We start from the raw sequence: 18,747 nt of genomic DNA on the forward strand, positions 1-18,747 counted from the left end.
CGTATAGCTCCTCCCTACATTATTTCTACCAAAATGCATCACTTCGCATTTATCACTGCTGCCTCAATGCACCAGAGACCTGGGTTGGGTCACTGTATGTGCGGAGTCTGCATGTTCTCCTCGTGCCTGTATGGATTTCCTTTGGGTGCTCCAGTTTCCTCCCAAGTCTGAAAGACAGGCTGGTTAGGTGCATTGGTCATGCTAAATTCTCCCTCAGTGTACCCGAACAGGCGCCGCAGTGTGGAGACCAGGGGATTTTTACAGTAACTTCATTGCAGTGTTCATGTAAACCTACTTGTGACACTAATAAATAAACTCAAATTTCTTATCTCTATGCATTTTCGATTTTGCTCAATAATCTTCACTGCTAAGGGAATTGTTGAGAAAGATATGCCTTTCCTGTGATACGAAGATCACCAATAGCTCTTCAAAGCACTGAAATAGTAACTGTTATAGTTGTGATATTGTAATTTTGCGACCCTAGGGAGACGACTACTCTGGATATAGTTGCCTTGCAGAAAGGTCAGAGAGCATGCATGCTACAAAAAGGCAAACCGATTACATTTGTTTCAAAATCTCTGTCCATAACACGATCCAACCACTCCAACATTGAAAGGGAACCAGTAGCTTTAGGTTTGGAATTATGCTTGTTCATACTCACCTCTTTGGCAAAATATTTGTGGTAGGGACTGACCATAAGCCATTGAAGATGGTCTGGCAAAAACCATTGATCAGGTCACTGCCAAGATTGCAATGTCTCTTGATAAAGATTTGAGGTTACAACTGTGAGATTAGCTGCAAACCAGGTAACATGATGGTCACATCGGACACATTTGGTAGATTGCCTAACCCAGTTATTGGTGGACTTTGTGCTACAGGAAAGGCACACCCTTTCTCAAAAAAATAATACACTTGGATCTACAACTTAACTTTATTGACATCAAAGTTGAAGATGTCCTCCAAATTGATCTGGCACACTGCGTGTTATGCAAATGTTATCAGCTATAAGAAGAAATGGTAAAAAAATTACATTCTACAGAAACATTGGTAAACCATCATTGAAGGATGGCTGGTTTCAATTCAAGTCTTACCTGGATGAGCTAAGCATTTCCAAGGAGCATGGGGGAATTTTCCCATCCCACCTACCACGTACGGGGGGCGGGGGGGGGGGGGGGGGGGGGGGGGCGGGGGGATGCAGACAGGGTAGACCACGCAAAGGTCCATTGACCTTGGGCAGGATTCTCTGGTTTTGGGGCGAGCGTGGCCAGAGAATCCCACCCCATATTTTTAAAGGCAGACAGGTCATCAACAATTTCATCATCACACATAGGCAGAGATCGGATCAGAAAACTCACCAGAAAGACAGTCTATTAGCCAAGAAACATTGAAGTTGCCATCAAGAAGTGCAAGGCATATCAAGAGTACATGCCAAGTTGTAATAAAAACCCAGGGCCCTATTTTACCATTTTGATTCTAAGTGCTGGGCGGACTTGAAACTGGGAGCGTGTCAGATCTGACTTTTAGGCCAGTTCTCAGGCACCCCCATACGCATTCTGTCTGAAAAAATATCAGCAATTCCAAATCGTGCTGCACAAGCCTGTGGGCGGGGCTTAATGCACCCGAAACCCTGCAGCTCCGATCGGCGTCTCCAACTGCGCATGCACAGAAAAAAAAATGATAAAATGCGGCTCCCCTGCTACATCGCTCCCAGGTCAGATAATGCCTCCTGCTGGCCTCCACAGACATTGTCCCACCCCCACAACATTACTGACTACCTTATCCCCCCACCCCTTCCACCACCCAGACCGATCGTGGGCCCCTCTCCCCCTTTCCCCCCACCAATCTCAAACATAGTGGCAGCAGACCTCCCCCTTGCCCCCCATTGATCTCAGGCAGAGTGGCAGTGGACCCCTCTTCCCCCTCATGGATCTCAGGCAGAGTGGTAGAGGACCGCCCCTCCCCTCCACCCCCCACCTGCCCACACCAATCTCGAGCAAGGAGCCGTCGGACGCTCGGCACCTACCTCCTCACTAACTGGAGTGCCCGAATCGGACTTTTGTGGAGCATATCTGTTTTGCGCCGATTCTGGATGGTCGAAAGTGGTGGTAAAGGGGGAGGTGTCGGTAAAGTTGGGCGTGCAACTCATTAAGTCAATTTAAATGAATGCAAATGCCAATTGTGGCCATTTTCAGCCCTTGGCTGAAAGGGGGAACCAGCGCGGAGGCGAGCGCGGACTGCGTTACCTCACGCCTGACTTTACCAAGTTTTCCGAAAATGGGTGCAGCTTGATGGCAAAATTGAGCCCCCAGAGTCCCCGTGAAATTCGTAACCATCTTTGGTCCAAAATTGCATCCGACCTCTTTCATGTTCATGGCACTGACTTCATCATCATCGTTCCCATTATGTGATAACTGCACAACTGTTGTGCACACTCTAAGTGCTATTTTCAGTTTATTTGGTGAGCTCAGAGAGATCATTATGGAGAATGGTTTGCAAATTATTGGTAAGACATTTCAGGATATGCGTGAGAGAAGTGGTCATACTACAATTTCTCCTCATTACCCTGGATCTAACAGCCTAGCTGAATGAATGACCTGCATGGCGAAATCCCTAATTTTCAAATGTAGATAGAACAATTAAGATCTACACATTGCAATGTTACATCTGAGAGCAATGCCTTTATGTCCAACTATTTTATCACCAGCAGGGCTCATGTTTAGCAGGTCAGCATGTACCAATCTACCTACTTTTATCCATTCTACTCGCTTAGAAACTAGATTTACAGTTGGGATAACAAGTTCACTTCCAGAAGGTATATGGCAAATAGCTGTGCTGACAAGGATTCATTTGGAAACAAGGTCCAATGAGGTCATTACAGACAAAGGTGCCACGATGAGTCATAAGATGTCCAAAGATGTGCGTGTTAGGTTGATTGGCCATGCTAAAATTGCCCCTTAGCGTCCGGGGATGCGTAGATTAGAGGGATTAGCGGGTAAAATATGTAGGGATATGGGGGTAGGGCCTGGGTGGGATTGTGGTCGGTGCAGACTTGATGGGCCGAATGGCCTCGTTCTGTACTGTAGGGTTTCTATGGATTCTATGGATAAATGAGATCCATTCCAGTTTCCCAGCCTGTTGCATTGAGATCGAAATCCTAATGCAACCAGGAGCAATATCCAAGAATGACAATCCCACCGATTACTATGAGACATTTAAAAAATAGTCAGATAAAGTCACCATTACAAGATTTGGGTGTACCAGCAGATTAACTTGATGTTTTAGAAACTCATATATTCCTCAGTCCTATACACTTCAATAATGATAACTAAACATGAACATGCTCTATAAATTGTGATAATATTGTTGATATTTTTGGGCATGATCTTACCGGCTTGCCGCACCGGTCGATTAGTGTGGTGAGCCAGGAAGATAGAGTGAGAAGCCAATGATCCGATTCGCACCTTCCCGACCTCTCTTTACCGATGAGAACAGCTTCACATCCAGAAAGGGCACAAAGTCTATTAGCATAGGATTGCTTACATTTACATCCGCTTGCCAGGTGGGCATGGCTGGATCCACCCTCCTGGATGCTCTCACCTCTCCAACAAGACGTCATGCCGACAAGAATCACTACTGGTCTGCAGTAGTGAGGACCAGATGCCGTGACCACACTGAGAGGACTGAAGGCCATTGAAGCCCCCAGGTGGTCAAGCAGTGCCGAGCTGGCACCCTGGCCAGGGGTAGTGTGCCAGGGACAGTGCCAAGGGGGTTGGGCAAATGGGGGTGAGGCTATGATGGGGGGGCATGCACAATGATGGGGATTATATCCAGTGGGGGGGAGAAAGCCTACACAAGGGTGAGCTGTATAGGAGAGGGGGAGGGGGTGGTCTTGCAAGAGGAGGAGCTCTGCAAGGGGCCAATTCTGCAAGTGGGGGTGTGGTCTTGCAAGGGGGGTACTCTACAAGCGGTGGCTGTGCAAGGGGGGAGGTCATGTGGGGGAGGGGGCTGTGCAAAAGTGGGTCGTGGAGGGGGTCGTAATGGACAGAGGGTCCTGATGCCCTGATGCCAGTGGCCCATGTTGATGTGGGGGGTAGCAATGATGATGGGGGGGGGAAGGATCCAATGTTCGTGGTGAGGTGTGCGAGCTAGGTTTACAGCAGAAAAGCATCTTTCCATTTCAATTTAATTCAGTTGGCGGAGAGGCTGTTTAAATATAAAATCCTACAAGCTGCTGCCTCTCTCTGAAAAGTCTCTCTAGAACCTTCACGCTGTTACCACAATTTAAAACATTATAACTATACTTATAGTGGGGTTAAGTCCATGGGAAGACTGTTGATTACTTGGAACTTGTTTTGTTCCCAGGTTTAAAGATTGTTCAACTGTTATGAGTTACAGTGTTTCATTTTGTTTGAGCAAATGTAAACTGTGTTATGAATAAAGCTTATTTTGATAAAAGAGTTTAAAGTTTATTTATTAGTGTCACAAGTGGGCTTACATTAATGCTGCAATGAAGTTACTGTGAAAATCCCCGAGTTGCCATACTCCGGCACCTGTTCAGGTACACCGAGGGAGAATTTAGCATGGCCAATGCACCTGACCAGTATGTCTTTCAGACTGTGGGAGGAAACCGGAGCACCCGAAGGAATCCCACGCAGACACCGGGAGAATGCGCAGGGTCCGCACAGACAGTGACCCAAGCTGGGAATCGAACCCTGGTCCCTTGCACTGTGCGGCAGCAGTGCTAACTACTGTGCCACCATGCTACCTAATTTGTAGAATCACATTTGGAGTGAAGCATCCTATCCTTACATTCATGCCAAAAAAATCTGACTTTTTAATATATATTTGGTTCGGATCCGGGATCCTACAAATAGTTATACTTCTTTGGAAAGGGGGGAAAATATCTTTTAAAAGAAAGGGGGATGTTGTAATAAGCCGTAAGGGACAGCAGTGTGTGATTAATCGTGTCCAGTTTTAGTTTCATATTTGCCTGTGAACAGAATATAGGACAGCTCTGATTTATTCAAGATTTCCATCAATGTATAAAGAAATGAACTGACAACATGTTTATGCAATCCCTTATGAGTGATTGGTGCTTTTTATATCATTATAAAAACATTTGCCTGAACTAATGAAAATGTGACCTTGTTGAGCACCTTCTTTTAATTTTATTCATATCATTGGGACGAACTGAAGCGGATAAATTTGAGTATAAGTAGTTTATATGATCATGTTTTGAAGAAAATAACAACGCATTGGTACAACCCGCTGCACAAGTATTAACTGTAGTAGATGATCAATTATTTGTTGAAGATGCACTAATCCATCCATCACCAGAAGTCCTGAATATCTAGAAAAGGGCAATACAAAAGTGCAAAGTCTGAGGATGGAGATGTCAGTCAATTCAAGTCAATGAAGATTAGAGGGAGCTCATTCCAATTCTCAAACCATCCTTCCTTTAAAAGTTTCCAAATTTGTTTTCTGTCTCCATAATAGATGACTGTATCATCTAAGAGGTATGGATTCTACTTGAACTTGAAATAATTAAGCATCGTTGGGGATGTAATGGATTTTGAAAGGTAAATTCTTCCCTTAGGAAACAGAGAATGAGAAAGAATGTTATTGATCACTTGAAGTGTACATCAGAGGCTATTGATATGCAAATCAGAACAATCCAGCTAATGTCAGTTGTATGGACAACAGCGTCCTCATTTTAATTCCCAGTAGGAGTCCTGCCAATCAAAAGATTACATTGCTTGACCTTTCTGCATATTTCCTGGCCCTGCTCCTGTTCAGTACCGGGTTAGCTGTATGGAATCGGGTGTGGAAATCTCTGATTAAAAATACAGTTGGGACAGGAAGATGTTAGAAAAACAAAACAGGACCCTCCTGTGATAAAATCCCAACATGAAATCATTAAGATATTTGACCATTTCATACTCAACAATGGTCTTTGCTTTAAAATTAACATAAACTCATGTCTGGTAATGTCTAACTGTGATCAATCCTGGAGATTTCATTTAATATTTGCTAGGTTTATACATTAATGGCCATTCTCTCTCAGTTCTAAAAAGTTTAAACATTTATTTATTTGTCACAAATAGGCTTACATGAACACTGCAATGAAGTTACTGTGAAAATCCCCTCGCTGTCACATCTGGTGCCTGTTCGGGTACACTGAAGGAGAACTAAACATGGCCAATCCACCTAACCGTACATCTTTAGACTGTGGGAGGAAACCAGAGCAGACACAGGGAGAACATGCAAACTCCACACAGACACCCAAGCAGGGAATAGAACCCTGGTCCCTGGCGGCAGCAGTGCTCACTCTTGTGTAGATGACACTGACAGCTGATACTCAGGCAGGTTCCTCAAAACCAATTTTAAAAGCCGAACAACTAACTGCTATTAGGTAATACTTGAGATAAAATTTTATAACTACATCACCTGCTGTAAAATGCCAAGCAGCAATTCTTGTCCAAATGCTCAGATCACCAGCAGTCTCATTAAATAGGGCACAAGAAAATTTATTATGAACCATTGAACATTTGCCAACTGACCCATAGAAAACAGTAAATGGGCGAGTCAAACTCTTGGATATCAGCAACCACATCATGTTGATTCATGATAATTATGACTTTTAAACCATCTTCTGAGACAGATGTAACTCCAAACCAAATATGTCCTGCAGTTGACTACAACAATGACAATATATCTATATATATTTATTATATTTACTTTATATGTGTGTGTGTGTGTGTGTGTGTGTGTGTGTGTGTGTGTGAATTGATTTTGGTTCATTGTAGGGGTTGCAGTTTGATCGTTATTTTTATAGGACAGATGCTTAGTTCTATACAGTGGAACCTCATTAACCTCATTCCAATTATTTGTCTTCCTGATGATTTACTGCAATTTTGTAAGATAATGCCCGCTGCAAGACATTGCTTTGTTGCATAGCTTCTGTTATTTGCATTTCATCTCCGTTGTGAATTAAACTAAATTACAGCCCTGAAATTACTGTTGGTAATATTAGCCACTGAATTTAACATATTCATGTGCCATTTCTTTTTGAATTATCTGAGTGAAGTATTTCATCCATTTTATGTCTGCGATAGAAGGGATCTATGCAAATTTATCCTCAAATCTCATCAAATGACAAGGAGCAAAGGTGGCTGGCTCCAAGTTGACAGAGGAGATGATGCAGAACCTGCCTTCTCCATAGCCTGTCCCCCATCTCCCATTCGTGCTGTCGGCCAAGATGCATTTGTCATTGGACCTGACTGCCGCCAGATTTTGGGGCCTATCTGGATGCATTCCCAAGATTTAAGTGAGCATGACCTTGTTCCACTCAGGGATAAGAGCAGGCATGGTTCCAAGCTTGTCTTTGTACTATGGAGAGACGAAAGGTAATCATTGCCAGAGAGGAATGATGACCTATTAATATTCTATGCTGTTCCTCTCTATAATCATTAACGCACTATTTTCAGTTAATTGAAGCCCATGATCTGGTGCAGGGTCCATGCGCTGTGCTGCTAGTGACCTGACATCCAATCCATTGCAATTTTGAGAGATGCCTTAACAAGGTCTGATAATTATTAACAGTTGCTCCCCTCCTGTTCATTACAGATTGATAGGAAAACTATGACCAGCAATGAGGAGAGAAGGTCCATAATCACTTTTGGTCATCAGTTTAGTTACATTTGCTTTGAGAATCCCATTAATACCCAGAAAAAAAGAAACATATGCATAAAATATTTTGAAAATAAGCTTATTTATTCACTAAATTGCTGGTGTTGTTAAAATGCCTAAACTTCCTATTATCTAAACTTAGTGAAGTCAGATGCAGCAGTCAAGTTTAACTAACAGCTGAGTTGCCCATGAATCTCAGCCTCAACATTTAAAATACTCACATTCAAAAGTGAACTTGACAGAGCAAACGCTGTATGTAACAGTGCATGTCTCCGACAATTACTGAATGGAAGATGTATTAAGGGACTGCTCAGCATTAACATCTGTTAAATGACTGGTATGAACTGGAGGGTGAATCCAATTGGCAGAATATTACAGTGGAACAAGGAGAAGTATACAATAACAAAATCATACACAATTCAAAATAAAGAGGTGTCTGTAATATCTGGCATTAAGGTGAGGGATGCCAGTGCTCGTGAATGGAACATATAAAATCCTTTCAGTGCAGAAAGAGGCCATTCAGCCCATCTACAACTATCCCCATAACCCCACATATTCGCCCTGCTAATCCCTCTAATCTTCATATCCCAGGACATTAAGGAACAATTTAACATGGCCAATGCACCCAACCAGCACATCTTTGGACTGTGGGATGAAATCAGAGCACTAAGAGGAAACCCAGGCAGACACGGGGAGAACGTGAAAACTCCACACAGACAGTAACCCAAGCCAGGAATCGAACCCAGGTCCCTGGTGTGTGAGGCAACAGTGCTAACCACTATGCCACTGTGCTGCCCTGTTGTATGTTCAAATAATAGAAGGCCAGGTGGTTCTAAATTCTCTTGGAAATACACCTCAGTCCAATCTCAGGTGAAAGCTCTGATTGAGGTCCCAGTAGATGTCCGGAACTTCTGACCAACAGAGCTCCAGTGTGTAGGAGAATATAAAGTTTCTTTTTGTCTCAGCTTTTCAGTTTTCCAAACAACAAGTTACACTCAGATGAGGATTCTCTGGCATCAGGTTGCTAACTCACGCAATGAATTTCCAGAACGGTAGGGAGGGAATGAGTCTGGGGAGCTTTTCTTCGCTGCTTATTCCCCAAAACACACTGACTTCAAACAGCACAGGTCCAAAACTTAAAGCTTGTCTCCGGCATGTGATTTTCAGTAAATCACTAACTTGTGCCAGTTTTTTCCTCATCAATTAAAATGATCACAGTTCAAAACAAACAGCTCTTCCCTCTCAAATACCATGTTGTCCAGGTGATTGCTTGGAAACAGGCAGGCTTTATCTCAGTTCAAAGATAATCTTATGATCCTTCTTTAAAAAAATAAAATTGAGATCAGCATCCAAACATCCAAATAATGTAATGACTTTTCCTCGTTTTAAAAGAAAACATAGTTTAGAAAGAAATGATTCTGACATAATGGTTAAAGATAAGCAGCAGTGGATGCAGAGTTCCTTAGTTTGAATCACAGCCTCACACATTAGACTGTGAAGGTACATTTTACAGCAGCCATTGGGAAATTATTTTCTGTTGTTCCCTTTGTTTTATTCCACCATCGATAGAGCCTGTACTGAGATAGTCAACTGGTTGGAAAAGCAAACTGGAGAAGAATTTAGCAAATGGAGGGTTAGAACCATAGAATCATAGAAAGGTTACAGCACAGAAGGAAGCCATTCAGCCCATTTTGTCCTTGCCAGCCTGAGGACACCCGGGCGCCCTTTCTAATCCCACCTTCCTGCACCCGGCCCATAGCCCTGCAGCATACAGCACTTAAAGTGCGGATTCAGGTACTTTTTAAAAAGAGTTTAGGGTCCTTGCCTCCACCACCAACTTGAGCAGCAAATTCTAGATACCCACCATCCTTTGTGTAAAAAAAAGTTCTTCCTCATGTCCCCTCTACACCTACTGTCACTTATCTTGAATCTGTGTCACCTGACTCTGGAATTCTCCATCAAGGGAAACAATTTTATCCTGTTCACTCTCTCACTTCCCCTCATAATTTTGTACACCTCTATCAAGTCACCCCTCAGTCTTCTTTGTTCTAAGGAAAGTAACCCCAACCTATCCAATCTCTCCTCATAGCTACACTTTTCCAGCCTTGGCAACATTCTTGCAAATCTCCTGCACTCTCTCCAGATCAATTGCATCCTTCCTGTAATATAGTAACCAGAACTCCACACAAAGCTCCAGTTGTGGCCTCACCAGTGTTTTATACAATTCCCACATTATTTCTTTATTTTTATATTCTGTAGCACTGCCAGTGAAGAACAGCATTCCATATGCCTCCTTTACAACCTTGTCTGCTTGAACTGCTGCCTTTAGGGACCTGTGTACTTGTACACAAAGATCTCTCACTTCATCTACCCACTTAGTATATTCCCATTTATTGTATATTTCCTATAACTGTTTGACATCCCTAAATGCAATACTTCTATATTTTAAAATCCATCTGCCACTTTACTGTCTGCTCCACCAAACCGTAGATATCGTATTGCAGATTATAGCTATCCTCTGCACTATCCACTACTCGGCTAATCTCTGTGTCATCTGCAAATTTTCCAATCATAGAAACATAGCAAAACTACAGCACAAAACAGGCCCTTCGGCCCCACAAGTTGTGTCGAACATATCCCTACCTTTTAGGCCTACCTATAACCCTCCATCCTATTAAGTCCCATGTACTCATCCAGGAGTCTCTTAAAAGACCCTATTGAGTTTGCCTCCACCACCACTGACGGCAGCCGATTCCACTCGCCCACCACCCTCTGTGTGAAAAACTTCCCCCTAACATTTCCCCTGTACCTACCCTCCAGCGCCTTAACCCTGTGTCCTCTCGTAGCAGCCATTTCCACCCTGGGAAAAAGCCTCTGAGAGTCCACCCGATCTATGCTTCTCAACATCTTATATACCTCTATTAGGTCTCCTCTCATCCTACGTCTCTCCAAGGAGAAAAGACCGAGCTCCCTCAGCCTATCCTCATAAAGCATGCCACTCAAACCAGGCAACATCCTTGTGAATCGCCTCTGCACCTTTTCAATCTTTTCCACATTCAATCATGCCCCCCATGTTGACGCAAATCGTTAATAGATAACACAAAGAGCAAGGGTCCCAACCTCAAACTCTGCAAAACACCACTCGAAGCAACTTTCCATTCTGTCATTTGGGCTGTAAAAAATCTATTCCCAGAGGCATGTGCATGATCTTTCTCTATTTTGGGTTTTAGATGACAAATCTGTCTGATTTGGATTTTACTGATATCTCGAGGGAGAAATTTGTTTGATTAAAATGCTGATGATGTGTTAAGATGGTTTAGAAGTGGTGCAGAAACAAGCGTTAATGAATCCAGCCAGATAACTGAAATTGTAATTAATCAACTTTCATTTCAATAAACTGTGCACTTATGCAGATTAATTGAAGCATTTTTGAACCAAACTCCATATAGGATATGGTAGAATAGTGGTTACGTAACTAGACTAGCAATCATAGAATCTACAGTGCAGGCCCATCGAGCCTGCACCGACAACAATCCCACCCAGGTACAGTTCTATCCCTGTAACCCCACATACTTACCCTCCTAATCCCCCTGACATTAAGAGGCAACTTATCATGGCCAATCAACTTAACCCGCACATCTTTAGACTGTGGGAAGAAACCAGAGCACCCGAAGGAAACCCACACAGACTCGGGGAGAATGTATAAACCCCACACAGTCCCGAGGCCAGAATTGAACCTGAGTCCCTGGCGCTGTGAGGCAGCAGTGCTAACCACTGTGCCACCGTGCCATCCAGAGGTTTGAATCTAGAGGTTTGATCTAGAACCATAAGTCTAGAATCCTACGACCTCATCCCTAGCTACAAGCCAGGGTTATTTTCTGGTTTGAAACCTGATTTTTGTATGCAGCAGTTGCTGTTTAGCAGAATAATCCAATTGATATTATGTCACCAGTTTCTCAGACAAATTAGTGAGCGAGAGCTCATTAATGCATCTGTTCTGTCAAAGGATGCATTTCTAATTAAAGGGACCTGGCATATATCAGAGAGGCTCACCAACCCTTTAGGTTTTGAAGCTGCAGCAAGCACAGGTATGAAGAGGAGATCTGGGGTGGCTGCTCCAAGACCTCTCATTCTTACCTGGATGTCTTGCTGAGGGATTTGAGGGGCTGAGGTGAGTTGAGCTCTCCTAACGACAGGTGGAAGAGAAAGTATCTCTATCCAAAAAGGCATGTATGGAAGCGATTGAGGAAATGAACAGCAGACATGTCGTGCTCGCCCCAAGACTGGAAAATCCCACCCAAATTCAACGGACCTCTACCTGGTCCTATAGAGTTATAGAGTTATAGAGGTTTGCAGCATGGAAACAGACCTTTTGGCCCAATTTGTCCATGCCGCCTTTTTTTTTAAACCCCGAAGCTAATCCCAATTGCCCGCATTTGGCTATATCCCTCTATACACATCTTACCCATGTAACTATCTAAATGCTTTTTAAAAGACAACATTGTACCCGCCTCTACTACTATCTCTGGCAGCTTGTTCCAGACACTCACCACTCTCTGTGTGAAAAAATTGCCCCTCTGGACATTTTTGTATCTCTCCCCTCTCACCTTAAACCTATGCCCTCGAGTTTTAGATTCCCCTACCTTTGGGAAAATATATTAACTATCTAGCTGATCTGTGCCCCTCATTATTTTATAAATCTCTATAAGATCACCATTCAGCCTCCTACGCTCCAGAGAAAAAAGTCCCAGTCTATCCAGCCTCTCCTTATAACTCAAACCATCAAGACCATCTAGCATCCTAATAAATCTTTTCTGCACTCTTTCTAGTTTAATAATATCCTTTCTACAATAGGGTAACCAGAACTGCACGCAGTATTCCAAGTGTGGCCTTACCAATGTCTTGTACAACTTCAACAAGATGTCCCAACTCCTGTATTCAATATTCTGACTGATGAAACCAAGCATGTTGAATGCCTTCTTCACCACTATGTCCACCTGTGACTCCACTTTCAAGGAGCTATGAGCATGTACCCCTAGATCTCTTTGTTCTGAAACTCTCCCCAACGCCCTACCATTAACTGAGTAACTCCTGCCCTGGTTCAATCTACCAAAATGCATCACCTCACATTTATCTAAATTAAATTCCATCTGCCATTTGTCAGCCCATGGCCCAATTGATCAAGATCCTATTGCAATTGGAGATAACTTTCTTCACTGTCCACTATGCCAATCTTGGTGTCATCGGCAAACTTACTAAGCATGCCTCCTATATTTTCATCCAAATCATTAATATAAATGACAAATAACAGTGGACCCAGCACTGATCCCTGAGGCACACCGCTGGTCACAGACCTCCAGTTTGAAAAACAACCCTCTACAGCCACCCTCTGTCTTCTGTCAAGAAGCCAATTTTGTATCCATTTAAATACCTCACCCTGGATCCCGTGAGATTTAACATTATGCAACAACCTACCATGCGGTACCTTGTCAAAGGCGTTGCTAAAGTCCATGTAGACAACATCAACTGCACTGCCCTCATCTATCTTCTTGGTTACCCCTTCAAAAAACTCAATCAACTTTGTGAGGCTCACAAAGCCATGCTGATTGTCCCTAATCAGTCTTTGCGTCTCTAAATGCTGTCTCTCAAAATCCCTTCCAACAACTTACCCATCACAGATGTGAGGCTCACCGGCCTGTAGTTCCCAGGCTTTTCCCTGCAGCCCTTTTTAAACAAAGGCACAACATTTGCCACTCTCCAATCTTCACTATGTCCCACCCGCCACTACGATTCCCGTGGCGGGCGGGATGGGAAAACTCCACCCAAGGTATCTCTAGCTTGAAGAGGGTGAGGATCCAGGACCTCAGGAGGACTTGGCCGGTGAGTGGAACAGCTCTTTCAGGTATCAAGCTCCATACTCTGATTGTCCTGGACTATCCCCTGCATGGCACTTCTCAAGATAACACAACTTCCAGCTCTCTGCAGGCCTGTGGCACCTCCGTCTGAGCAGCGAATGTGCACTCTTCTTCATCAATGCCTCATAAACACCTGTCAGGAATGGTTTCCTTCCTTCCTCTTCATAAAAGGCATTACGAGCACCCAGAACTCTCTGCTTTCTCTTTTGGCAGGAGAGAGGCCAGAGGGGTTGTTGGGGGTTGGAGATTGTGGTTGGGGATGGAGGTGGAGGGGGAGGTGGCGTGGGTGGCAGGGTGGTAAGGTGGCCCTCCAGTAACACTTTATCAGCAATTCAAATCAACTTGGTCCACTTGGAAGGAGACCTTGTTCTATGAGGCTGCAGATGTTGGTAAGAGCCTGAGCCTCCTGAGGCACTGCCACTCGGACATGTCGAAGAGCTGAGTCCCTGGCTGTAGACATAGTCCTGCCACCTTCTAGCTGGATCGCTGTGGATATTCCATCTGCCCCTGCATAGAAAACAACTAATATTGCTACTGCTGATATTGCTGCTGCTGGAGCTGGTGTGCTCTTTGCTCAGCTCCTCAGTACAGATGGAAAATTAGCTGCTTTACCTATGCCATGGTGACGGGAAGTGCAACTGAAGGTGAGTGAAGTGTCGGACAGCAGAAGTGCCTTCTAAAAAGATACTCGGGAACCCAGGGGAATGAAATCTAGGAAGGTGAAATTGAAGCCCTGTGAGATGTTTGAAGATGTCCAAGTTGGAGCGACGTTTGGAGAGAATTCCAAGGCAAGATCTTTGAAGGTGAACATTGGAAACTTTTCTGAGAGAGATGGAGTTTCAGTGAGATTGGTTGACTCATAGTTTGACTAAAGACTGGGTGGATTGTTGAGAAATCCATGGAAACTGTGTTAGACACATCTGTCATTTATTGTGTAGTGTCTGACCATAGTTTGCCTGTTAATTAACATGTACCTCATACTGACCCTGAATGTTAGAGTATAAGATAGCTTTTTTAAATTGATTTATCATTCTTATCTTGGATAGTAAAGTTTATTTTTGTTGGTTCAAAATCTATGGAATTTTGCAGCCTCATTCTATTAGCAAGTGTCATGAATCTCAAACTTTGTCTACTTTTAACAAAAAATTATATTGGTCCCTAACTGGATCTCTAATCAGGGGTCTGGCCAAGGATCATAACGAGAGTTATAATTTTTGTACCACACAAATGTAGGAGCACTCAACCCCTCCCTTCAGCAGAGATATAGAAGCTTGTGCAGATGCTGCAGGCATACTATGCTTGAAGAATTCAAGTGGTATAGCATCAGCGCCTGGAGCTTTGGGTGAGCCAATAACTTTGTTAAACTCCTCCAGTGTGGGTTTGATATCGAGTTCTGCCATGATATTCAGGCTTTCTATGGTGTCTAGAGCTTCCTCACTTCCTCCCTAGAAGACAACTCCAAGTAGTGTTCCACTCACCTCTCCACTGTTTATTGCAGTCATAAATGACCTCCCCTGTCTTTGTTTTCTTTTTTTTATTCATGTGCGGGACATGGGCATTGCTGACTGGTCAGCATTTATTGCCCATCCCTAGCCGCCCTTGGAGGGCAGTTGAGAGTCAACCACATTGCTGTGGGTCTGGAGTCACATGTAGGCCAGATTTGGCAGATTTCCTTCTCTAAAGAGCATTAGTGAACCAAATGGGTTTTTCCGACAATCGACAATGGTTTCATGGTCATCGGTAGATTCTTAATTCCAGATAGTTTTTATTGAATTCAAATTTCACCATCTGCTGTGGCGGGATTTGAACCCGGGTCTCCAGAACATTAGCTGAGTTTCTGGATTAATAGTCTAGCGATGGTACCACTAGGACATCACCTCCCCTCAGTGGACGTGAGGCATAGTGGTATTGTTTCTTGTGATTATTTCAGTGGAACCATTTTCTTTGCTGATGAACCTGTTGCCTTTTGTACCCCTTCATACGTGCTCCTAGCGTTCCCAATGTCAAAGGACACCTGAGTATTCTGGCAAAGTTGCAACTAATAGTCACTGGTGCACTGTCCAGCAGTCAATTGGACTTTACTTCAAGCAGCACTTAGTATTTTCATTCACTCTCATCTCTCCTGTAATTAATGAGATTGGTTTCCATAACAGGTTCCATCATAGTGATTTAGCCTTGAACCAGTCAGCAATATTATTTGAAATGAATTGATTTATTATTGTCACATTTATTGGGATACAGTGAAAAGTATTGTTTCTTGTGAGCTATGCAGACAAACCATGCCATTCATAGAGTACATGGGGGAGAAGGAAAGGAGAGAGTGCAGAATATAGTGTTGCGGTTGCTGATAGGGTGAAGAGAAGGATCAACTTAGTGTGTGATAGGACCATTCAAAAGTCTGATGGCAGCAGGGAAGAGGCTGTTCTTGAGTCAATTGGTCCGTGATTTGTATCTTTTTCCTGACGGAAGAAAATGTTTTTGATTCACGTAAATTTAGATGGTAATATTGTAGATGATGTCCCAAAGTATGTTCCATTTTGCATCTGAACTCTGAGTGAGAATGCTGAAGAGTGCCTGTTCAACCGACTCAAGGAACTGTTGCTTCTTAACCTGGGTACATAGCATTGCTGGTGTTGATACTAGAACAGCATTTGTGCTTTGAAATAACAAATTTCATGGGTTGCATCTTAACCCTTGCTCATATCAGGGAGTGACCTCTATCACTGTCAGTACTGTGTTGGTTCATGCATTGAGACTGCAGGGAGTCACGTATGGTGATGACCAGATCCAGCTGGTCTCTAGGACAGCTTGTGGAGTAGTTTGTTTTGAAAGAAGATGTTAGTTACTCAAAAGTCTTTGTAGCAGAAAGCCTAAGTAGCCTCTGGCCATTCTAATTTATCTTTCCAGACCTGATATCCGAGGCAGGAAGCCCATGCCTCATGGTCTGTGCCTATCTTTGCATTAAAATCCTCTGTAGATAAAGGAATTCTGATGAAGGCAGTGTCAAACTCTGCCATTCAATGAGATCATGGCTGATCTGACTGTAACCTCAACTCCAAATTGCAGCCTATTCTCAATAACCTCTCATCCCTTTGTTTACCAAGAAGCTATCTAGCCTTAAAATTATTCAAAAATTTTGCTTCCACTACCTTTTGAGGAAGAAAGTTCCAAAGACTCACACACCTCTGAAAGTAAAAAAATCTCCTCATCTCTGTCTCAAGTGGGTGACTTTATTTTTAAGCAGTGGCCCCTAATACTGGGTCCTCCCACTATAGGAAGCACCATCTTGACAGGATTGATGTCCAGTGGATGTATTACTCATGACTGTTGTCACTTATATTATGCTAATAGTTTGCAGAAAATCTGGACCATCCTCTCCTGTGAGCAAGCTAGGGCTGCTCAAATGTCAGAATCCCCCTCTTGACACCTCCAAATGAGTCCAAAGATATGCAAAGTTCAATAGTTGGCACAGCCTTCCTGCAAGAGTTGTTGGATATGTGACATATCATAGAATCCCTACAATGCACAAGGAAGCAATTCGACCCATCGAGCCTGTCCTGACAACAATCTCACCCAGGCCCTATTCCCATAACCCCACATATTTACCTTGCTAATCTCCCTGACACTAAGGGAAAATTTGGCATGGCTATCAACCGCACATCTTAGTACTGTGGGAGGAAACCGGAGCACCCCCCAGAGGAAACCCATGCAGACACAGGGAGAATGTGCAAACTCCACACAGTCATCCAGATCTCTAGCGCTGTGAGGCAGCAGTTCTAACCACTGAGCCACAGTACTGTCCCCATTAATATCGCTTTAGGTTCAACTCTAGATTGTTTGGCCTCCCATTCTCTCTCTCTCAAGATGTCCACAAGGTAGTAGAGCTATTCGGCTATAGCTAAAAGTTTGGTTCATGAGTGCCAGGGTATGTCTGCATACTAGTGGGGCTGCACACCACATGTCTGGGAAAGAAAGCTTCTCAGGGTCCCTCTGAAACTTGAGCCTGGGGTCACAAGGGACCCAGTTTCCATGTGTTGCCATGAGGAGCTACAGCTGAGGATTTGACAGCTGAGGAGAGGCTGTGTACTGACAAGAAGAGTCTTACACATTTTGATTCCCTTCACAGTGCTGCTAGCCTGTGGTTGCGTGCTGAAAATGAGAAGCAAACTAGCACAGAAAAGTGGAAAGCATGGTAACTCTCTTCATCTACACATTAGACACATCACATTGATCTGTTAGGACACAGTGATATCAAGCAATCATAATCCACACAGCTGCTCATGAATAATATGATGAAAGAAAATTCAGTGGACGTACAAACTGAGAAAACATCACCCAGGTGGCCTATGGGCTTGGATTTTCACGGGGTTGTGGAGACTCTATGGACTTTCATGAATTGGATTAAGCACTTAAAATTAAAAAAAACTACTTTGAATGGACTTTCATGAATTTGATTTCTTCTACTGTCAAGTTTGTATAGTAAAATCATTTTTGGAGCATTCTTTTAATTCATTTCCACATGGCTCTTGAGATCTGCTCAAGGAGAATACGGGGTGAAAAGGGTTGGAGGGTGTAAGGAAAAAGGCTGGTAAGTTGGGAATTGCAGTTGATACCTACCAGCAGTGGTGGGATGAGGCTCTGAGCCAATCACCGGGCCCGATTTTACCAAAATTTCCCACCCGTTTCCGGGCGCGAAATCATGGTAAAGTTGGGCGTCAGGCCTAAAACGCGGTCCAGACCCGACCCAAGGCCAATCGCGCCTTTACCAACGGCCGATCTGGGCGCCGATCCGGCGCGCGCCCAAATTGGCCAGCGGGACGATTTAAATGCATTTGCATGCATTCAAATCGCCATAATGAAGCCCGCGCCCAACTTACCCAAGGATTCCCACTTTACGAGGCTCCGATCCGATCGGCGCCCGCGCATTTACCGTGTTGCTGAATTCAAGTCCGATAGGGCTTCAACTCAGCAACTGAACCGCCAAATCGCCCCAACCACCCTTCGCGGACCGCCCCCGCGAACCACCCCGGCAGCCCACCTCCCCCACTCCCCCCCCCCCCCCCCGCCCACACCGGACCACCCTGGGGGGGTGGGGATGTGACATCTCTTCCCTGAGGGGGGGGTGGAGGTGGGGGGGGGATGT

Source organism: Mustelus asterias, chromosome 4, assembly GCF_964213995.1.
Source record: "Mustelus asterias chromosome 4, sMusAst1.hap1.1, whole genome shotgun sequence".
Taxonomy (NCBI): domain Eukaryota; kingdom Metazoa; phylum Chordata; class Chondrichthyes; order Carcharhiniformes; family Triakidae; genus Mustelus; species Mustelus asterias.